Source organism: Pezoporus flaviventris, unplaced genomic scaffold (assembly GCF_033815535.1).
Source record: "Pezoporus flaviventris isolate CSIRO_AGI_PZ_B2104156 unplaced genomic scaffold, CSIRO_AGI_Pfla_v1 ptg000016l, whole genome shotgun sequence".
In the NCBI taxonomy this organism is placed as follows: Eukaryota; Metazoa; Chordata; class Aves; order Psittaciformes; family Psittacidae; genus Pezoporus; species Pezoporus flaviventris.
The window spans coordinates 7,342,503-7,367,181 of NW_026892564.1; the positions used below are offsets into that span (position 1 = coordinate 7,342,503).

A 24,679-nucleotide genomic window follows, 5' to 3' on the forward strand; every position below is an offset into this window, starting at 1 on the left:
AACAATGCTGATAACACTGATGGGTTTAGTTACTGCTCAAATGTTTGGTCTGACCAAGGACTTTGTGAGTCTCATGCTCTGCCAGGGAGGAGGGGAAGCCAGGAGGAAGCAGAGACAGGACGCCTGACCCAAATTAGCCAAAGAGGTATTCCATACCACAGCACATCATGCCCAAGATGTAACAGAGTTACCCGAAAGAGCTGGTTCAGTGCTTGGTCGGGCTGGGTATCGACAGGTGATATTGTATTCTCTTCCCTTGTTATTTCCCTTATCATTATTATTATTGGTGGTAGCAGCGGTGGTTTGTGTTATACCTTAGTTACTGGGCTGTTCTTATCTCAACCTGTGGGACTTACATTCTTTTGATTCTCCTCCCTGTCCCTCCAGGAGCTGGGGGGGGGGGGAAAGAAAAGGGAGGAGTGAGTGAGTAAGTGGCTGACTTATGGCCTGGGCTTAAACCACGACAACAGAAAAATCAGGCATTGTGTCTTTTGGACTTACTTCTGTTGTGGTTGCATTTTATGATTGCTGATTAGGGACTGCATACTTGATAGGTTGTAGAAAATGTATTCTGGATTAGCTCCTGCATTTATAAACTCACTTAGCTAATGAATCAGTGACTAATTTCATTGACCTTTTATAGCACAGAGATAGTTAGCGTTAGAAAACTTAATTGTGAAGTTTGCTATTTAAAAAAAAAATAGTTATGAAAGTTTGAAGTTCACTAGTTGATAGTCACTTCACTCAGGTTTTTTTCAAAATAATTGCAATACTTGGTAAAATGTCCCAGTATTTACAACAGAGCAAGGGTACTTGAAAAAATTAATTGCATTCATCTTTGCATTTCCTCTGAAAGCTTCAGTCATTGTTCTTGTGCTTGAAAGTGAAGCATCATACAGAATACATAGGTTGGGGCATGCTTTATCCTTTACTATTGCTGACCTACACTTTATACAGCTAACAGAAGATAATTTTGTTCTGCAGTGTACTTGCATTCATAGGTTACACAAATCATTATATTCGAAGTTAAAATAGGGCTCGTAAGTACATACTTAAGTGCTTTTCTAAGATACACTTTGCATACAAGCTTTGGTATTTGTATATTCAAGGTACGAAGCAACAAAGAACAATGTTGTGAAATGTTGATAATAATCTCTTAATTACAGAAATGGGATGAATAATAGGCTTTATTTCTCAATACGATAAGCTGATCTGTTTCTACGAGTCTTCCATTCTAAAATGATTTTCTATTTGTACCAGGAAGCTGAAAGTGAACAAAAAAATTCCTTGTATTATGTTTAATTTTCCTTAATTCTCCCTCCCACTTGGTTTTCTGGGAGCCGTACCAACTGGGAAAGGTTAGTTTCTAAGACTTGATATGTATGAGTTTTATAGATTCTTTGAAGTATGTTCATTTGTCAGGTCCTTGTGTAGCTTTTTTGATGGAAAAAGTGGAAATGCTTTTGGTGTAGAACTTCATTAAATGAGCTAAAAGGAATTGTAAATTAGTTCGGATGTGGTGAACAGTTAGACATGATGTGTGACTTTGTGAAGATATTCACTGCAATTTGATATGCAATTTGAGGATCTATTGTTTGAACTGTGGTAGAGGTTTAACATCATTTCAGCCATTAATAGTTGCAGATCAGAATTCTTTAAATATTAACGTATTTCAGTTTAAAGCAAATTTAGGGAATTTTAGCCAGATGACTAATATATTGTATGATACTCCCTCTATATCAATGTCTACAACCGCAGATATTAAAGAAACATCAGTTCAAGTACAGGACTGTAGATTTTGGAAGCTGAGTAGGGTTTCTGTGAGTCTGTGAAGTAAAAGTGATGTGGTCTAGGTTTAATGTGAAAGCTCTCTAATGTTCTGAAAATCACACACTGTCCCTGATCCCGGAGGAAGGCGTGTTTCTGTAACATGGTTTTCCCTGCTAGAAACAGAAATGAGAACAGTATGTGATAAAAAGTTCATGTTTCTGGGTAATAACTCACCTAATTTAATATGAGCTGGTGATTTAAATCTTAACTCAAAACATCTGCTTTTCTATTGCACTACATATTCTGAAGAAAAACTATATCACACAAGCACTAGCATATTAAAAGTGCGTTTGTCCATCTCTGCTGACAGAGATACAAGTTTTTGTATTAGTGTCTCTCAGTTTTCAAGATATTTCACATAATGGTCTGATATATTTTTATATACATATATATAAAATATATATATGTATATTCCCTTTTTGATGTGTAACTTACTGGTTTTTTTTTAATTCATATATATATACATATATTAACATTTCTCTATATTTTTGTATCTACTATATAAAAGTAGATAAGTAGATAAGTAGATAAAAGATTCCCTTTTTGATGTGTAACTTACTGTTTTTTTTTAATTCATATATATATACATATATTAACATTTATCTACATTTTTGTATCTACTATATAAAAGTAGTAGGCCTCACATCAAAAAAGAACAGTTATACCACACTGAAAGTTTTGGAGAGGGATATCTAATTAAAATGTGAAGTCAGCATAACACATACAATATAGGTTCAGAGCTTGATAACTCTTACATTCAAAAGTAATTGCAAGTAAAGCCATCTCAGGAGCATTGCCATGCCTCGTAGTTTTAAACATGCAGGATTTCTTTTCATATAAAAGATTTTTTTTTCCCTCCACTACAAATCTTTCACTTCATGGAATAATTAAGTCATCCGTTGGAAGACTCATTGGAGCAAGTATTTGAATAGGGATTACTTCTGTCACTGAGCTGTACTTATGGTCTGTAGGTCTGTTTCTCCATTTGCCCTGTTGGGTCTGTTCAGTTTTCTTCATTCTGTTCCACTTTCTGCTATGTTGTTTGATACCCATCTTAGTGGTTGTAGCATTCAATTAGACATGGGAGACCTGGTTTCAGCTCTGTGTTCTGAGGAGATTGCTGAATCCCAGCTTTGGGGCTGCTGGCTTTTCTGAAATATGTCTGTGTCTCTGTAATTGTGAACACACATGCTGCTGTGCATCTGTTCATACTTTACTGAATTTACCTATGCTCTAACCAAGTCCTGAGAGAAGGCTGGTTTCACGTTTTTCAGAAAATCACTGTTTTTCACAAATGTTTTCAAGCTGTTTGAGTGGTACATCAAAATTACATTCTGATTCCATGAGAATCCTGCAAGAATATGGGGTGGTTTGTTTTTCAGAGACCTGAAAAAATTTATAGTTGTTACTGGGAACATTTTTTCATGAGGTCAAAAGTTATTGGAGAGAGAGAACAACAGTTTTAATGTCATGCCTTTTCTCCAGATCTACATCGATTAGCTAAGGAGATGTGTTTGTTGGGACTTACATACAGGGTGAGAGGGATGTTGGGGTTTTTGTTACTGTTGTTGGTATTTTCTTCTAAGCGTAAATTTTGTCACCTAAGGAAGAAAGATTCTATATTCAGATTACCAATAATCTGGTATTTTCCTTTGACCAGTTGAAGGGCCCCTTTCTGAATATTAGCATCTAGATCTTCTGGAAGACTACTGAAGAAGTGGAGAATAATCTTTAATTTGAGGTCTATGTCTCAAGAAAATGTTCCAGACAATAGTTTTGCTTTGATTCAGTAAGTGTTATAGAAGCAGTGTGATGATGATTATGAGAAATTGTTAGACATGGATCTAAGAGGATTTTTTCTCTGGCTTACAAAATGTGATTATTGTGGTATGTCCCACACTGGCATACACAGTTAAACAGACAGGTACCTCTGCATCTATCCCAACTCCTTTCGTAGTCATTTTACTTTAGAAACTGTATTATCTTCATTTGCTAAAAGCATTAAGATAGAATAAAAACCAGAGGCAGCCTTGCGACTCACCAGGCTTTTTAGATTTTTGACAAATTTCATTTTGAAAGCACCATTTCTTAAGTGGTTTCTCTGTCTCTCATTTAAACCTTATGAATAAAATACAAAGTGCTTGATAGAACAGGTAAAGTTAGTTTTCTAACCACTTTACATTTTTTACACTTTACTGAAACCTTACTTTTCAATTCTTGTAAATGGAACACTTATTTTTTACTGCAAAAAGGAGTCAAGTTCTTTGAATATTACTTCCTTTAATGTTTTCCTGTAGTTCAAACGATCTGTGTGTGAAGAAAAAATGCAGTGACTGCTTTTTGAGCATTTGATGCAGGTGTTCACAAGTACTATTGACCTTACAAAATAAATTTTAAAAAGATATTGTGTATAGCTAATAAGCTAAGCTGTAGGTCTGCAGCTTTGTGAAGCACAGTAAGGCTCAGAATAAAACTTCAAACTCATATTTAGTTAGGAAAACCTTTCAAAAAAAGATTCAGACTGAAGCTGAGAAAACAGAAAAGAATAAGAAAAAAGAGGTTTATAATATGTATTATATTTAAACTGACTGTAGCTCTGTTAACAGTCTCACAGATGTTTATTTACCCCTATCTGCAGTCTGTAGTAGAATCAAAAAATTAAGAAATGTAAAAAATATCAATTTAGAAAGCAGTACACTCTTATCTAGGCAAGACAGTCAAAATACAAAAAAACCCACAAAACCAAACCCAACGAGTTTTCTGTTATTTAAAGCAAGTTGCTATGTGTTAACTCTGCTGTCAGCAACTGAAATGATAAAATTGTCATTGTTATCAAATAGAGCTATAAACTGAATGCGAGGCATGCTTCAGGTTAGTCAGAAGAGGTCCTCTGTTTTTCACTGTGCATGCTTGCTCAAAATGAAACCGTGTGTTATTGGTTAACTGGGATGCTTAGCATAATCACTTTGCAAGGCTGGGGTGGAGGGAGGTGATTATCACTGAGAACAGATGGGCAGGTCCAAAGCATTGCCAGATTCTGCACAAGCTTCGTGTACTGTAGGTTCTAGCTCTCTTTTCTTTGGCATTTGTGATTTTTATTCACTGCACACATTCTGAAGGGCTAGCTGAACTAGAGGTCAGGGAGCAATGACCTTACAGTTTAGCTCACAGATGTAGGAGTGGGGAATTCAAAGCACTGTCACTGTACATCTGAACTGATGGGGAAGACTGCATTTGGTACAATTTCCTCCCTAAATGTATGAAAGGATTTATCTCCGAGCTTAGCACTCTGCATCTGTAGCTCTCTGTGGATTGTACTGTGCGTGTGACCAGAAATGATATTCTCGGATATGAACACTGTCTCTGCCTCTCCTAAAGTGCATCCTCCTAATGGGACCCGGTTTTATACTTTTCAGGTAAGTGAACTTTAATAAAACTGAAAGGATTTTTCATGGTACTTGAATGATAGGTAAACTTTGAGTAAGAGTAGCTAATAGGTTAAGAAGCTTATGTGTTAATTAGTTTTGTATTGATAAGAGAAAATATGTAAGAAATCACTATCATCGGAATAAGTTTGCTGACTTAAAAATATCAGCATGTAGATTATTCCTAAACAAACATAGAATTTCATGCACAGTGATTTTGCTATTGATTTTCTTTCTCAATAATAATACCATCTTACAATTCATTAGATTTATAGTCCTTAGATGGACCCACACTCTCTGTCTGTTTAGTTCAGATGAGCACTGTGTTGGCATTATCAGAAATTCCAAATTCATATTATACAGAAAAATATTTTTAGAACTTTGAATGTTGGACCTGTTTGGATTTTTTTATATTGATTCTGAATGTAGTTTCATACCCGCTGACGCTTAATTTGATTCATGTGGATAGTAACCATACATGTGCAATTGACAGAACAGCAGAATATATTGTTAGGACTTTTAAGGTTCTCAGTTTTAAGCCAAGTTTTGCCTCATTCAGGTAAATAAGCCTGTGTGCTTAGCTAAATTTAAGAATTTATTATATGCTTTAAATCCAGTGTGCAAAGCAGTCTAATTAAAACCATCTTTCAGTAGCATTTAATCAAAAGAAATCTTCAGTGCCTTGGCTCTGGAAAACTATGTAATCCTGTATTAAGACTTAACAATAATAAACCCCACAACCTTTCTGCCCCGGCTGCTCCTTGTAGCACTCTGGCCCAGCAGGGCAATGCAAACACTCCACTACGTAAAGTGGCAATAGCTTTTTCAGCTCAGCCTCTGATACACTTAGGATTTAAATAACCTTGCCACTCATGATTGTATGATGGCTTTGTCTTTTTTGTTACTTTATGCTATTGTGGAGTGATGTCTTTAATATGTAACATATCCTGTGTGTACTATCAGAGCAAACTATCTGAGGCAATTTAAAATTAATTAAATGCATGGCAAACTTCTTCCACAAAATACAGGTACCCCATTCTCTGGGTCCAATAGCTGCATTTCATTTTTGACTTCTTTTAATCCATTGTTTTTAATTGTACTGTCTTGCCTTCCTTACAGTGATGTCAAATGATAGTTGAGGGCTGTGCAGAAAGAGTGGCATCCTCCTAACAGTGATGATCTGCTGATCCTGGCAGTGATTCAGAGACATGAATGCCCCAGGCCTGTTCCTCTACAGCATGACTACTTTTCTCACACACTAACATCTAAATATTATGTACAGCCTCCTGTAGCTATGCTCTTAAGCACAGTTCCTGACATCAGGTATTCCTTCTGAGCGTGTCAAAATAGTCACTAAAATTAGGATGCTTGATTGTGATACTAAATTGACTATTTTATTATTTCATACTTCATGAAAGTAAGAGCTAACAATGAAGTATATAATCTTTATTACAGTATGTATTGTTGCTATTAGTAATCTCTGTGATTACTGTAGGCATTATCCAACATATAAAAAATTGTCTTCTAAAAATTATTTCTTCTGCTGATTTATAAGCTGAGGGGACAGTAAATATAACTGAATTTTCTATTGTGTTCTGGATACTTTAACAAACAATGTAGACTTAAATGACCTTGGAATGTAAAGCTGCTAATTCAGGACAGTCTGTGTTTGAGTTCTAGAACAGCTTGCTGTCATCAGTGCTAAAGAATCCTGGGAAAACTTAAAAAAAGAAAAAAAACACACAAAAAAATCAACCAAAACAGGCTATATTTTCCTGTGATGTTTTCCTGTGTGAAAATTTTTTCTTCTATGTATTTGTTTGCATATATGAAGTTGTTTAAACCACAACAGAAGTATAAAGATATCCATGTGAAGCAGCTTTCCAGTTCTTGTCTTGTCTTCCTTTGTTGTTCCTTGCTTCCTAGCTATTCACCACCATGTTTGTGGTATCTTCTCTTTTGCGCTTGAGTTACTTCAGTCTTTGCTTACAAATACAATAATTGCTGAGAAGGACTTCATATGACTTGTTAATTGTTTTGATCTGCTTTAAACTACTTTCACCTTTTGCTTAGTTACTGTTTCTATATGTTACATTGTAATCTCTTTGAGACAGAGAATCTCACTTAAATAGTTTGCGAAGTTATGGGACGGCTTAATGGTTCTTAATTTGAAATATATATATACTGATATTTAACCTAAATGTCTGAAAAATAATCTTAGCAAAACTAATGTCTAGAGTTTTTAAAACTGAATACATCTGACTGATAGAGGGTAATGAGTGATTTAGCTGCTACATTTAGCTACATTGATGTAATGATTGAAAGCTGCTGAATTAATTGTACATTGATTCAAAACTGCAACATACTAATTCTTTCAACAACAAAAATGGTACTGAAAGAAGCAGAAAGCATGTGTGCAACTTGTAACTTTATTATTGGCATTTCACTGCTGTTCTTAGGAAATAAGACTGGATTGGCCTCTATGGACATACAGAGATGCATCTAGCAGAGCACTTGGGCTGGGAGAACCATAATTAGTGGATATCTCTACAATTTTTTGAGCATTTATTAAAATCTTAATCAAATGTTTTTAATAATATGATTTAAAATCAACTTTATAAATCTGTTCTTTTTATGAGTTTAATTGAAATCAGAAGTCTGCTATAAATTTTTGAATTCAGAGATTTTATTACCTGATGAACTTTATTTTTAGTAGATCAAATTAACAAGGAATTTCTTGACAAATAATTGCACCGTTTAAAATTGTGTTTTCACTTGCAATGACACAACATAATTAAACAGTTCTTTTCACCTCCCCCTTCTCTCCCACTTTGTTGTATCAGCTTCTTTTGCCTCCAGGACACCTAGTGTTCAGAAAAAGTATTGAATTTGAGAACTACATTATATCTGCAACTACCTAGAAACTATAAAATTCCTAGTACCTTTGTCCTGCTCAGAAAATCGGTCCTGAAATTCTGTAAATGGTGAAAGCATGGTTTGGTTCAGTATATTTGCTGAACCACCTGCTATAATTAAAAGAAGCTTAAGCTTTGATCCCTAGACTCTGCTTGATAAAAACAATTAAAATAGAAAATTATAGGAGAGGTCATATAAAGCAATTATATGATCTATGAAGGGAAGGAGTTGTAACATTATTATGAACAAGATTTAATTTTAAAATTATCAAGGCATTACCAAAGTTTAATGCTTTGTATTTCAGTATCTCTTTGATCTCAATTTCCTTGTGCCAACCTTAGCAGACTTCAGCAGCTGTATAACAGAAAGTGATTTTCCTTCTGTCTTCAATGTTGATAAAAAGTTGGCATTTCTGCTATTCTATGGGGATAAATTAGTTTGCCAGCAGTCCAACGGTGAGCATGTATCTATCTTTCATGAACGTTGTAAACATCAAAGTCCAAGTAGTAACATTACCGCACTCTCTGGTTGGTCTTATAGTTCACTTATATTTAGTGGTTATTTGCGTAAAATAATGATACAGTTGGAAAAGGATTGATTAGAAAAGAGTTATTTTTAACTTGGCTATTGGTTATGAAATGGGAAATGATGCTTTGAAAAAAGACTTTTTAATCAAGCTGAATTTATAGAGAACTGGAGAGTGGTTCCTTTTTTATGAAAGCATAACACAAAGGAACTTAATTTTGACAGTTCAGATTTCATATTTGAAAGCTGTGGAATACTGCTTTGATCATTTAAAAGCAACTTAAACTTACCTTGGTGTTTATCATATCCAGTAAATATTTTGTTTTCTTAAATTAGTTTCTGCACTTATAAATTGAATACTAATTTGCACAACTAAATATTTAAAACATCTTCACATTGTACACAATGTTTATTGCACCAGAATTTGAAATTGAAAGAGTATTTTTTTCTGTTTCAGTATCTTTGAAAAAAAAAACCCAACCAAACCAAACCAAAACCACAAAACCCGAGGTATTTGTACGAACAGTATATTTTTACTCTTGTAACTTTCAATTATTAAGCTAAGCACAAATCTAAAGCACAGATTTAAATGAGGGATAAAAGTGGTTGCCAATAGGCAGAACTTAGGAACTAGGCATGTGCAGTAGAGAAAGACTAACACACTCATATTGTGGCAGTACGTTGTCTCATGTATCCAGCCACAATTTTAGCTGTAAAATCAACAGTATGTAGTAACATTTTCCATAAATGTAAAGCAAAAGCTTTCAAATAACTGAAAGAAATACTAGCCCATTTTATAGTCAGTTGAGATTCGTGGTTTGTAAATTAATTCTTAGGACAAGTAGAGTATGCTTTTTGCTAAGAAGTAATGAAGTAAGGACAGGTCTTTTCTGAAACCTTGGGAAGTTAAAGCAGTTTTTGAAAGTTATCAGATGATCAGAAGGAAATGTCTAAGACACATCAAGGATGTGGCCCATCCCCAGAAATGTTCAAGGCCAGGTTGAATGGGGCTTTGAGCAACCTGGTCAAGTGGAAGGTGTCTTTGCCTGTGACAGGGGCTTGGAGCTAGATGAGCTTTAAGGTCCCTTCCAAGCCAAACCATTCTGTGATTTTACGATTCTATGAAATAAAATTACTTTCTTACTGAATCTGCAGAGGAATCCTAAAATATTCAAAGGTTTGAAACTGGGTTACTGGGAAATGTTTCTATACATAAAACATATCTATCACCATGATGCTGATTACTACTCTTTATTTCTTAGCGACTAAATGTTACAGTCCAATGATAGTGAATTAACAACAGAATGCAAACAGAAATGTTACTTTCTAGTACAAAATGTGTGAAAAAAGCATAATCTATAAGAAATACTAGATGCACTCCTTAATTTTGCTCTTAATTCCTATATTGACAGTTTAAATGAAATATATACTTACCCAGAACTTCTGTTTTATACTATCTTGTAGTTTTAATGTTTTAGTAATCCTATTGCTCTTCCATGTATCTTCTTATATGGAACTGGTAAATGAAACAAAAAGCCTCTTCTGTAAGAGAAAGTATATTGTTAAAATTTATAATTGCACTTATTAGAATACATTTATCATTATGTTATGCTTTGGGCAGGTATGCCATGCTACTCTGTTTAGTAGGCCGTAACTTTTCTAACTGTTTTTTGCGTTGCCTATTTCTATGCAATCTAATTTAATATCAAAGACATCAGGTTTTGAGTTTGCAGAAATCCCCTGTACTATGAAAAAGGTATATTTTTGGTGAGGGAGATGGGTTATCAGTCACCTTGTATCTGATGTGATCACTCATAACACTACAAAGTTTTTGTGAAACATGTTTGATGACTCTGTTCCTACTCTATGGAGACTTAACTGCTTGTGTGGAAAAATATACTATATACTAGATAAAGATAACAGCCAAGAATTTGTGTGTACTTTCAGAGCTGTGTCACCTGGTCCACCTAAGAACTGTGGAATCTGATCTTATCTCGAACCTTTCAGCTGGCTGACCATGTGGGCATTTCTTTCCATTAACTCTCTGGCAGGCGTGGGACTTCTCTCTTAGTTTTGCCTAAATAAAGGTTTTCCTCTTCTTCCTTAATGCACCAGCACAGTATGTTTTTATTTGCAAACATCACGTGAAAGTACTAGAGGCATGTTCTTTGTGAAGGCTGCAAGTCCATGGTAACTTGTATAAGTAGTGATGGTAGACATCACTGAAAGGCCAACTGTAACAGGAGGCAACTGAATAATTTGGTTTGTGTGCAAAACGTGGTACAGTTCACATAGGATGTTGTAGACTTCTGAGGGTTTGAAAGCTGACTTAGTGAATATACATAATAACAGTGGCAGAAAGGCTGACAGGGAGGTGGTTTTGAAGACCTGTGACATGTTAACAGTTACAGAAAATAGTCATGCTGGACCAGTGCTTTAGCCTGTAGCCAAAAACTAAAACTGTTAAAAAGTCTGGGCAGTGTCAAAGGCAGGAGACAATAATAAAGTGATCTGCGTTGCAAATAGCTTGGAAATATTTAGAGCTGTAAAACTGGGGTTTATATAATTTTGGTAATTAGGAAATTCAGAGGAATAGTGTGAGGAATATGCTTATAGGCTCTTTTACTCAGAAATAAATGACAAATGCTAATAAAGGCTGGTCTTGCATTTCAAGTGAGTGATATTTATTCTTATTCACTATTTTTATTCTGTTATATGTATTTTTATTGCCTGTTTTGTGAAGAACAAAGCTTTTCTGCTCAAATATAGACACGCTAATGCAATGTTAATCTGAATGTACACCAAAATATTAATGTTCTCTGTATTCAAACAACTATAAAAGTTTGAAGTAGAGATATTTAAAATTTTTATCTGTTAAAACATATTATTCCAAACAAAATTTCACTAAGTTTCATGTGGTAGTGCTGTTTTTGTTTTGTTTTGTTTTTTTGATAGAATAGAGGAGACTCTGAGCATTTGTTGATCAGCTACAATAACAACTAATAGATTTAATCATTTTCGTGACAGTGTGGCACTTGGACTCCAAAAATGGAACAGAATTATTCAGGCTGACAGAAAAATTAGAGCATCATGCAAGTGTCTGGCTAAAAAGCTCTAAAACTGTATTACTGTATTTAATACAGTGCGCCTTAAGTAGAGAGATAATTTTGTTTGCACAAGGGTATTTTTTTGTAAATCTATTGTGCTAAATAATTGTGATTTGTGGCCATCAGAGCCACAAGATGAGGACAAAGTCCTCATCACCAGCAGTCCTGTCCACACCTGTGATGCAGGGAATGTCTTTGAAAAGCTGCTTGTTTTCTGGTTAGTGAAATCATGCTAAGGACTGCCCCAACTGCCACCAAATATCCTCACTCCTGCTTAAAAATCAGTAGCACTGCATCACCCCTCATTTTCTATAGTTTCTTTTCTAGCCAGTCAATAAAATGGTCTGATAGTTTTTATAGAATGATAGAATAGTTAGAGTTGGAAAGGACCTTAAGATCATCTAGTTCCAACCCCCCTGCCATGGCCAGGGACACCTCACACTAAACCATGCCACCCAAGGCTCTGTCCAACCTGGCCTTGAACACCGCCAGGGATGGAGCATTCACAACCTCCCTGGGCAACCCATTCCAGTACCTCACCACCCTAACAGGAAAGAACTTCCTCCTTATATCCAATTTAAACTTCCCCTGTTTAAGTTTGAACCCATTACCCCTTGTCCTATCACTACAGTCCCTAATGAAGAGTCCCTCCCCAGCACCCTTTTATAGGCCCCCTCAGATACTGGAAGGCAGCTATGAGGTCTTCACGCAGCCAAACATGCTGTTCTGCATGCAGTGAACTGGGAAGGATGAGTGATTATTAACTGACTGGTTTGATCTATAGATGCTTTGCATCCTCCTCTGGGTGGAAACACACATTGCTTAAGGTTCTTTGCCTATTGTACAAAATAATTTTTTCCACTTAAAAGCATTTAACTGAACAGTAAGAAAGCAGAGCAGTCAATGCACCTTTCCCATGCAGAATTCCTGTAATTCAGAGTGTGGCAGGTTCTACTTTGCAAAGTAATGAAGTAGAGTCAAAAAGTACATGTCCTTTTTCTGACAGAATCACTGGGGCTAAACCAGAGCTGCTGCTTCTTTTGCATCTGAGTGGATGTGACCAATATAAGCAGGGGACAGCAGGAGGAATAGCAATAGGAGTACTTTCTCCTATTCCAGAAATAGGATCACAGTTTGGTTTCTGAATCATAGCTAGAAACCATGTTTCTGGCTCAATTTCAGAAGTGCTTTCAGTGTTAGATTCTGAACTTGGGCTTCTTTTACCATAACTTGAATAGAAAAACTAGAGGAATAAATGTACTGGTATTTTCTAGAAGAGTAAGAATACTAAGGGTTATTACACAATAATGTGTCTTGGTTTGATACTCATTGGTCCATTTTCTTAAATGAAAACAAGCTGGATAGAGTGAGATAGCAAAAAAAAGAACAATACAGGCATAGCCTGTTCTGAGAGCACAGATTGTGCCTCTGTAGATGGGTGTCCTGAACTTCCTGTATAAATTGTGGTGATAATCTATTGGAAATAATGTTGGTTTTCCCTTGATGAGTATTACCAGTCTTCCTATATAGCACTGCTGAAGCTCTCCCATCCCTGGCTGGGAGGAAAGTTAAGTAATTTGCAGATTTCATTGTACATTTAAAATATATTCCTAGTAGTTGTCTCAGATCTTGATCATACTCCCACTTTGATTTGCTACACATTGGACCAAGTAGAGGAACGTATTTAATACAAGAGGGTGTTCTGTCTGGAAGTCTTTAGTGCTATCTTGACTAGCTTTTAGTATAACTTCAACCTCATAGTTCTTTGCAGTCTAGCTTTTACTGTATGAAAGCCTGAATTAGTTAGCGGTAGGAACATAAATGTTGCCCTCTACATCAGTTGATAAGCCTATGATAATTAGATTTCCTTCAAGAGCTGGAAATACCGTATATCAGCACTTAGAAATGTTGGGTTTAGAAATGTCTAGTACAGTCTAGAGAAAGATACAGTTGGATAGAAACTACTTACTAGACTTAAAAAAAAAGTAAATGGAATTATATATAGATGGAATAATTACTAACTAGCACAGCATTGACTTTTTTTTATATAAGGCATTTTGTGCTCACAGTCTTTTATACACAGTTCATAAATTTGTAAGGCAAGAGGATCTGTTGCTTGCCTGTTACTCATTTAACATTTCCTCATACAGTCTTCATTATCAACAGCATCAGCTGATGATGTTGAGAGGTGGGTGATCCACCTGCAGATTTCTTCTCTTTCTTACATCTGTCTTAAGGCAAGCAAAAAAGCAGGGGAAGATGGACAATGCAAAATACTTGGTATGTTGAACTGTCCTTTGACTGGAGGCAAGCAATACAATTGTGAATAAACTTTCTTGCTGAGGAACTTGTTAGCCTATAGATATGCCTTTTTTTTTTTTGGAAATTACTGTGATAGAAGGATTAAACTAAATATTCTAATTTTACCATTATTCATAGGTTTTATTTTCATTTTGAATGAGTTGTGTTAATGTACATCACAAGGTTTTTGATACTAAATTTCTTAATAGTGATTTCTGTAAATAAATTTTATTTTGCCTCATCAATTCCTGCTCAGTTCAGTATTCAGTTTGCAGCTATGTTTAGCATAATATTTATGGAGGACTACAAGGCTAAGATTGTTTTGAAATGACAGCTGGCATAATTCAGTTGATACTGTGATTCACTCAGACATGTAAACAAATGAGAAAGGTATGGATTCACTATTTCCACCAAAAGAATTAGAACTACTTATTCATGGAAATTTAAGTGATCTGTTTATATTTTTTTCACAAGAAGGAATTACACAGTTTTACATGACTAAGAGTGCTTGTTCACTAGGAATGACACTTTTCACTTTTTGTCTAATAAGGTCTGATTTTGTTGTTTTTTTTTTTAATTAAGTATTCTAATACTGCATGCATGATGGTGATACAGTGTGAGGTATGACTGTCTGCCCCATCATCCAGAACAGTGTTAGTGCTGAGCAAAGGCAGAGGGGTGAGGAGATGCCAGCGGCAGTGAAAATGCATTGAGGGTGTGATTACATATAGAGATGTGCTTCTGTTGCAAGCTTAACTGAGTGTAAGGGAAGATACTTCATGTGTGCTAATAGCTCCATTAGTAAGTAGTATGGCAGAATAAAAACTGATATCTAGTACAAAAGAGGAGGATCTGATGTCTGTGTCATTCACATGTGGAGGCCAGGTGGGTTATTTTGGAATAGGTCTAGTCAAGTCCTACTGGTTGAATGTCCACAAGTGAATGGAAGGCATCAGATGCACTCTCAAGAGATGAAAACCAAAGAAAGTTGAGAAAATAGAGAAATTTGCTTCAGACAGACTGATGCAAACTGAAACACTAATGTAGACTTGATTTCTGTAATGGCAGGCTCTGATAGCACTTCAGAATAAGGGCTGGGTTCTGTCTTAAATCATATTTTGGGAGAGAATAGTCCTCTCAAGGAGTCCAGGAAGATAAGCCTCCCTATGCTGAGCTAATCTTTGTCAATTTAACTGTATTGATAAAGACTATGTTGACTGTCTAATATCATGAATTCATTTCAGATGAATCTTTCCAAGGCATGCTATTTGCAGTGTTTTATTATTTTCCTAGGACTCTATTACTAAAATAAATATTATGTGGAGAAAATTATTATCGGGATGTTACATTTCTGAGCAAATAAAAAATTATTAATGGAAAGTTTTGATGAAGCAAAGAAAAAGGTTTTTTTGACATTTAGTTATGGAAGCCTCTTTTCTTTACCATACTTCTATATTAGTATTTAAAATACTACTATAAAATCAGTTCACATTAGTAATTGAGTCTCTCTTTCATGTAGTTGGGAACCTGAATTCCAGATGGGGTTAATGCATGTATACAATATATCATATAAAGTTTGAAAACATACATGGCCTCTCTTGACCTGAAGCTTTAGATGGCTTGGCTAGTGCTGTAATGGACAGTGGAACATAAAGCTAAATATCTGCTAAACTGTGCTCAGCAAAAGAATGAAAGTAGTAATTTACACTAAACAGAGCCGTGAACACATCTATTGCTTGGAGTAAAATTGTCAACATCAACCTTTGTGCTTCGAATAAAGATCTGATGTCAGCACTTTGTACTGTCCTCTCTTCAGACTGGGAACACTGTAGCTTGCTTGAGGTAGTCTGGGAATTTTCAGCTGGTCTGTAAAAGAAACCTTTCAAGGAATTTTCTTGTCATAGACTTTTAATAGTTTCAAGCTACAGGTTAAAGCAACACACTTTTCGTCATGTTCTAGTATACATTTTTTTGGCAAGTATCATTTTGGAAGTTAGCAGATAGGCCAAATAGTCTTTATGCAGAAGTACGTCCTTAAATTCAAAGGAAATCAGCAGGGACCATGGAGCGGGGGAGGGAGGAAGAAACAAAACCAACCAACAGCAAATACATTGTTTTAAGTTTCTCAGTTCTCCACTTCCTTTCCTACTCTTCCAGAAGCATTAACGTATGGAAGCGCTTCACAGACTGTGGCTTTATTTCCCTATTCTGAGCAGCACAACTGCATTGGAGGCCTGAGCTTCAGGACAAGTTTCATCATCTCTCTCACCTTTGGTTTGTGAAGAGATTCATAACAGGTCTTTGAAACCATCTCTCTTTCCATTACACATGATTTTTATTATTCATAAGCTATTTATGGAGGAAAGCTTAGTCCTTAGTTTGCATAGTCACTGTGCTTAATAGCATGATGAAAATTGCTGATCTCATACTGCTGCTTTCATTGCAAGACTTGTCTGCTATTTTAATAGTTTAGAGGTGTTTTTCTGAAGTACCATAATGATGTTGTGAAAATTCAACATGTGTTTTGAACCAGTTTCTGGGTCAGTAGTAAATTGATCTATTTATGCCTTCAAGAACATTGACTTTTTTAAATATACATTTTTTAAATTATTATTTTAAGGTAAACTCTGTGATGTAGACCAATACTTCCGGCATGTTTGTGAATTGATATTATAGAAGATTTATCTTTTTCTGACATTTATTCTGAAATGTTTTGATAAAGCTTTGCGCTTCAAAATTTGAGAAATGCACTTGAGAAATCTTTCTTATGCCATTACTTCTGCAGTCACTTTTTCAATATTTTTCCCTAGAAATTTTATATAAAATAAATATATACTAATGAATTTGAATACATTCATGTATGCATAAATAAATGAAATATATTTCACTATGAAAAAATAGCACTTTGGAATCTGATATAAATGACAGGAAATCATAAATCTTTGGAGAACTAAAAGAATCCATAGGAGTATTCCTAAGAGTAGGGTTCTTTTGGTAATTTTGAGGGATTTCAGCAGGCAGAGTTTAAAATTATCTCTGAGAAAGCATGAACCCTTGTAGCTAGGTAGCAGTCATTAGTTGTCACAGACCACTTAAATATGGTGTTGAGCATTATCTAATTACTGATACTATTCATAAAAAAATTTGTGTTTTTCCAGACAAATCTGAAGGTATGGCAATCTAGTCTTGCTTTGCACAGATGCAGTCACCGAAAGGCTTATCGTGTGGCCTCTGAGTAAAATAATTCACGAATAAAATTTGAATGTCCTGGTGGAAGTGCAGCTGAAGTGTCTGATATGTCACAGGAATAGAGTCCAGGAAAGGAGCTTAGCCTTCTATGCCAGACTTTATCAGCCCCCTAATCCTATAGGTGGGAATATGATATATGTAAAATGTTTGCACAGTACAAGATCTGTTTTCCACACTGTGTGACTAGTTGGAAGCTCTTCAAATAGAGTTTCTTTATTCCTCAGCTGTTTGACTGCTTTCAGAATATTGCTGCGTAAGGCTGTATAGAAAACCTGGTGATCAGAGAGAGAGAGCTTACTTTCCATTTTTCCAGAATAGAATTGACTGTGCAGGCAATTATTTCTTATCATTCCCATTTATTATCTGAATGACATGAACTTCACCTTAAGACTTTTACCTCTTGGAGACTTCTAGCCTCAAGGAAGCTGGGGAAAGTCAGCATATAGTAGAGGTGGATAGTTCTCACGTTTTCATGTTTCTTTTCTGTGGTATTCATAGAATACCAGATTTCAGAAAACTGTTTTGGAATACTTGGTATCAGTTCCAGGGAAAAAAGATCTATTAGCTGGTCACCCACCAATGAAGAGTGAATTTTCAAGCTGTGAGGTGAAGAGCCGAGGGTCAGATGCACAGAGAGATATTGGAATGACCCTCATTTTGGCTCACAGCTTTCACTTAAAATGTAGGAATACCATTTTATCTAAGTGTAAATACACAATAAATCCTCAGAGAGAAAATCTGGATTAAGTATACAATTTAGCACCTTTAAGACTTGAAAAAAACACATTTATCTTTTTTCCCCAAAGGTAACCAGAACAAGGGGATTAAGTATGTTGGCCCACTCAGCTCCTTCTGTAAATATGACAAGATCAAGTGCATCTGCTTTTGTCAAGTGACCATTTATGAAACCATCCCTTGTAATTCCCTATTCAGCAAACAAAAATTTAACAAATCTCCTAGGTGTCTGCAGTTGAGCAAAGGGATAGCGTTAGGTCTTTTGAAGATCACCATTCTCTTAAAAGGAAAATTTTAGGGACATGAATTGATTTTATTAAAGAGAGGATTTTACCACAGAGGCAATGAGCATTCATTTAGAACTTGAGAAGAATAAGTGAGAAGGACTCATACTGTGGTTGGAGAATATGCTGGAAACTTTCCTATGGCAGCTGCAGCATGCAAGATCCAAGTCACAAATTGGATTGCATTTCTATCTTGCACGAAAAAGGATATGGATATTTTCAAATTTAAGTCCCACTCATTTCGTGTACCAGCTGCTTTATCACCATTTAGTCTCCTTTTATTCCAGTTACAGTTCTGATATAGCTACAGCTCTTTTAACATCTTAGTGAACATGACAAAAATACACATTCAGATAGCAGCTGAATATAGAGTTTGCTATGAATGGATGGTATAATCTACTAAAGGAATAATAAAAACATTTTCATTCCATATGTTCTGTGTATTTGGGAAAACCCAGCATGTTAGCTCTGAATATTCACCTCACATTTGCATGAAACCAGGGTAAAAATGGAAAGTCAAACCCATTATTTTCTTCCACTTAATTTCTTTCAAATAACAGTGTTGTATTACTTCCTGACAGTGCTTAATTAACAGCCCTGGAGATTTTTCCTAAACTAAGGTTTGAGATTCTTCAAACTCATCTGTGAATTTATCTGACCAAGAGAAAGCTAGCAGGCTTGTTGCACTCATTATTTTCTTCGCAGTGTATGTGTGTCTTGGTGCATGATCTGTGAAAGTTAAATAATTTCAGTTGTATGTACAATTTTTATAAATGGGTGAGCAAGCTAAGACAGATTTTTTACTAACTGAAGGTACAAGTCTGTTTTTCCTCAGAAACAAATTTGGATTAGAAGTCAAGGGAAATAGAGCTTCCTTCCATTTGTCTGTGTTTTGGGGTCCTCTGAGGACTCATCTTTCTAATGTAAACATTTTAGCTTTACTTTCAGGGCAAGATTCATCTCACTTGATATTCTGTATCTGTACTGTGAAGCTCTATCCAGACTATTAAAACTACTTACAGTTTCACCAAACTCTCCTCTGCCTACCACGTAAAGATATAAACTATTCCAAAAGTACCTCTTTCTAAGATTTTGAAGGCAGCTGAGGAGGGTTATCTTTGATTTTTATGTGCTGATTTCTGGTAAAATCAAACTTACTTTCAGTATCCACAAGCTTAAGAGTGAACATTTGTTTTTGTTTTTAAACTTAGCTCATATTCTTACATTTTGAAAATTTGAGGAGCAGGTTATCGGTGAAAATTAGTCTGTATTCAATGTATACGAATTTGGAGGAAGGCAAATCTGAATATGCAAAATGTGTATCCCAGTCACCTTCTGAAAAGAATGGGTGAAGATAAGCTGATAACAAGGTTTGATGTGTGGTTGTCAGATTTCTTTCTTGCCTAATATTAGAGAGTGTGATATAGACGTGGAAAAATGACTTTGTGCTACTGAAATAAACACCATTCACTGATTTTTATATCTAATGCTATGTATATGACCATGGTAAGAGGGGGGTTTTCAGTGAAGAACAGATGTAGTTTGGGTTTTTAGATCAATCTTGCTTTAAAGAACACATCTAAAAGTACTGTTTACTTACATTTGTAGTAGAATTGGCTGTGCTTTCAAATTTGAATACTTGCTCCACAATATGTTTACTTTGCTTACATTGCTGAAGGAAATTTCTGTCTAATATTTTAAATAGCTTTGATATAACCATATCTGTCAAGAACTGAGACAGAGCAAAGAAAAATCAATTATGTCAAAGTCTACATTACACATCAAGAGATCAATCTTGACTTAACGATATAGGATGCTTTATAAGAACCATATATTGAAATTGTCAGCCGTTTTAAAATGGTATGTGGTTATTTTTGGATAAAAACAGAGAACTAGAAGGCTATTTTAAGAAGTCAGAGAGTATAAGGGAAAACTTAATTTTTTTGTACGTTTTGTCTAATCTTAACATCAGACATAAAATCTAGGTAAAATGAAACCAGCTTGGTAAAAAATAATAAATTTAGGTTTGTAAGAACAAAAATTAGACATACTATACTGTTAGACAAAAATTAGACATACATACTGTTTGATTATGGAAAATGAGCATTATCTCTCTTATTACAGTGTAATTATAGTTGTAGTAAAAGTGTAAAAATAATTGTAGATTTTGCCACGCAGTATGGCTGAAGGTTAAAATCTATCCCAGTTTGCCCTTCTCTGCTATTCTGTTTTACTGAAAATCATCATAGGAAGATGGATTTTTGTTCTCTGGCTCTGAAAGGTAAGCTTTTCCTTAAGTAGAACTTGAAAGACCAAAGAACTTCAGCTTTTTTTTCACTATTTCAAGCCATCTGAGGTGGTCATAGTGATCTACATCTGCTTATGAATGCTGTGACCTGCATATTAAGGTAATGTGTGTGTGGATCTACTAGATTCTTGAAATCTTTAATGATTTGGTTCTAGAGCAGTGTAGTTAGGCAGATTGTAACAAACCAATGGAATAGCTTTAGATATGCAGCTGTCTGGAAAATATTTTGCTAGGTCTAGGAAACAATGACTGTTCTCTAAAGAAACCAGCTTTGTATAACAGCAATGTCTAAGAACTACTGAGTCTAGGAACAATGAATTAGTAAAGAAGTTACTGTGTAGAAATAGAAGGAGAACTGCTTAGTGACTGTCACAGAGTATAAAGCTACAAGCTAAATGAGTTATATTGACCCCAGATTTTCACTCTGACACTATAGAGGCCTAGTGATACTTTGGATAAGAAAATATATTCTTTGTCTTTTTTTTTTCTTATTTATGTTGACTCTTTTCTCAGTATCTCAGACATTTTTAAAGTCCTGTATTTCAAGCAAGCTGCTCTGAATGGAAATTTTTAGGATTTGCTAGTTGAGCATTTGGTGCAGAAGGTGCCACAGTCTGTTAGGCAAGAATGACTTTCAGAGGGACAAAAAAATGCAACTCCTTGTCAAAAGAGGTTCTGTGGAATTTATCTTTCCAAATATCACTCGGCTACAAATCTCCCTTGCTTAAAGCCAAAACTGTCTGAAACCCATATAAGACAGAAGGCAATGCAGGGGGTTTGTAGGTAAAAATATAGTCTTTGCCTTCAGCATAGAGCGGCAGCACTTAAGACTCACTTCAGGGCCTAATTAGACATATAGCAAGATCTGTAGCTATACAAACTGCACAAATACAGTTTATTCCCATATAAAAATCATGCATCTTGAAAATGCTTAAAAAATGAACAGGATCTGCCACAATATCAAATGATTCATACATAAAAGCTGTAGGTGAAAGGTTTCTTCTGAACATGCCGTTAGACAAAAGAAAAGTTGATCAGTGTCATTATCTAGGTTTTTCTCCCAAGTTAGTAGGTAAATAACTTTCTTTAATGTAGTTTTGAAAACATTTAAAGAAGTTGTTTTGTAAAAAACAGTAATGGTGGAGAATGGGTGCTAAAAAAAAAAAAAAAATCATCTGTCCTTGCAAAGCAGGTATTGAAGTAGAATGATCTTGTTTGTAGACGCACAAATCCAAGAAACAGTATTTATTGCAGCCCCTAGCAGAACAGATGGAAGCCTGTGCTTCTCAACTTGCTAATTAAACACAAATTAAATCTTGTTTCATATCAGCTATAGTTTGTGTTTTTCTTTGTTCAGAGCAGTGACAAGAAGGCATATAATTCTCTTTATGTTCCCTCTTTTCTTGCTTCTGGTTACCGTATGTGCTGATTTCTGTAAGAAAACTAAAATTCGGCATATAATATTTTTTTTAAGAGATAAGAGCATAAAATAGTTTAAGAAATTTAAGTTTCCTTCACAGCCTAAAAATTTTTGACATTCTTGTGCTTTGTGGGGTAGAAAGAACATTTCCATTTGAAGCCCTGCTGTGATAATAATAATGGGAGTTTTACCACCTACAATATACGGGTAGCTCTGTTGCAAGTATTCAGAATGAACATTTGAGCCAAACTTTTGCATCTGTCAAAGAAAGGATTAATGATAAAAGCTGGCTTGTCTTGTTCAGATTGTCAGTGTTTTCAAAAACTAGGAGCCCCCCAAAGCTTTGCCATTTTTATGGAGCCTACTCCCTGTGTGACATATTACACGAAATAATACTGCTCTATAAGAAAGCTGATAGAATACATGATAAATTAGTTCCTTACAACTGCCTCTCAACATTTTTAATATAAAATATTACATGAGACCATATCAATATACTCCATGCTTTAGTATGAATTGTTACTGTTTTTTCATGAAATACACATTAAACTATATCTTTTTGCTTTTTGTGAAAATAAGTATTATGTTTTCATGTCATTATCTTTCTAAATTAAAATGCTTTAAGTGTTAAGCAATACTTTTGCTATCAGACACTTTCCAGAAGCTGTATTTGAACCCTTCACTTGATTGAAAAAGAAATTAGTAAGACAGTATAATTACACGTATTGTAAAAAAAAAAAAAAAAATCAAAATTAGATTTGAGGATTGATACTAATGGGGTGATTATTAGAATACAAGTGAAGGCATTAACAATTTAATGCTTCATCCATAGAGAAAAGCAAAACAGAAAAAAATAATGGAGGCTCCTGTAATTCTTAAGCAAAGCCACTACAATAAGCAAACAGTTATGAGCTCTACTTCTTTTTTCAGCATTGTTTATAGATTCTGGTAATTGAAGTGTACTATAACTGTTAAGAAAAACAACTGGTTTTCCTTTTACAGGAGAAGGAAAATAAATGCAGGAAAAAAGTACTTGGCATGAATCTGTGGTTTATTGACTTTCTTAACTACCTCTATCAGCTTTCACTTTAACTCTGCCATAGGATGGCATTCTATGAATGGATAACGAAATAAAAAATAAAAGTCATGGCCATATTTACAGATAATGACTGCCACAGCTAGTATTGCATAAAGAACAGCATACAAAATAAGATAAAGAATTTTCAAACATCTGTCATTTTTTATTAGGAATTCGGTGATTTCAGCTGCCAATTTTTGCCTCTCTAAGGTTCTCTTAACAGATAAGGGTACCTTTCTTCAGGGACCTTTGTGATCCAGGAGTAATAAGAAGGTTTTGTTGTTTTGTGTACCATAAATACAAACCAAAATATTAAATATTAGGGATTTATTAACAATGTAAGACTACAGAACAAGTCCATGAAGTTTTTCTTGTAACTGAATATCTTTTGTTACTGAATTTACCTGCTCAGAACTGATATCTAGTTTCCTTTAGCCCTTTGGCTGTATTATGAAAACTATTTCTGATGAATGACACAGAAATACCATACTTCTTTATTTTTCCCTCTGTCTGTAACTGACTTGTGCATATTCTGTCTTTCAATACCATATTTTCCTTATTCTGGTGAGTTTACAAAATATATTTCTTCGACTGTAGTTAAGAAACTTTTCTTCATATTAAAATATACACTTATACTTGCACACAGTAAATGTCTTTGTCATGCCTAATATACCTGACATTTAAAATAGGACAATTTTTTTAAATAACGTAACATTAATGCATGAATAACAATAATACTTTTTTTCAGTAGATTGTTTTTGTATTCTAGACTGTGAGCAGTCTATTTGATTTAAGCAATAAGAAGTTCTCCAGCATTTACATGGAAAGTTTGAAAGGCCACCACCAAGCACCTTTTCAAAAATTCAGCACATGCAACAAAGCTGCCCCCCAAAATAAATCTTTTTTCCACTCTCTGTATTTAATTTAAGCTTGAAAGTGATTATTTGTTGCATATTATTAAGCTACTAACTTGAAAATAAAAGATCTATCAAAAAAAAATACTTTGATCTGTGCGAATATTTTGAGTCTTGCGGAAAGAAAAAGATTCACCAGTTCCTCTCAGGCTAAACCTTTTCACTGTGTTAATTTCAATAAGGTTTGTGTCAAAGGAATAGTAGAAAGCGATCCATATCTCCTCTAACTTTCTATATTCACCTTACCAATTTTTCCCACTACACTCCTCATATATTCTCCCGAGAACAGGTTTTTTTTGAAAAGACAATATCTTTAGACTTATCTAATGAAACAGTTTCAGTGGAGTCCCAGCATGAAAGGGCACAGAAATGTTAGAAGTTTAGCCATGGGAATACTTTGGCACCATATGTTTATCAGGAGGATTTATTGCCAGACACTGATGTTACAGCAAAGTTATAATTAAACTGGAATGAGACTGATGAAACAAAGCTAATGTTTTGATGAAGCTGAAGTTGTTCCATATTTGGAAGCCTAGCTCCAGGTCGTAAGCCTTTTCTTGTATTAGAACAAGAAAACAGAAGCAATT

At 34.9% G+C, this 24,679-nt stretch overlaps 1 protein-coding gene across 7 annotated transcripts in view; it reads left to right on the forward strand.

The window, feature by feature from the left end:
- PPFIA2 (PTPRF interacting protein alpha 2) overlaps nt 1-24,679 on the forward strand; it is a 321,181-nt gene that overhangs the window by 109,429 nt on the left and 187,073 nt on the right. For 2 of the 7 annotated variants that reach the window (XR_009743622.1, XR_009743623.1), the window contains exon 1: nt 4,836-5,246. The exons of the other annotated variants lie outside the window; for them this stretch is intronic. The gene's annotated coding sequence lies outside the window, so the exon portion shown is untranslated. Of the gene's footprint in view, nt 1-4,835; nt 5,247-24,679 lie in introns of those variants that run through there. 7 annotated transcript variants of the gene reach the window in all.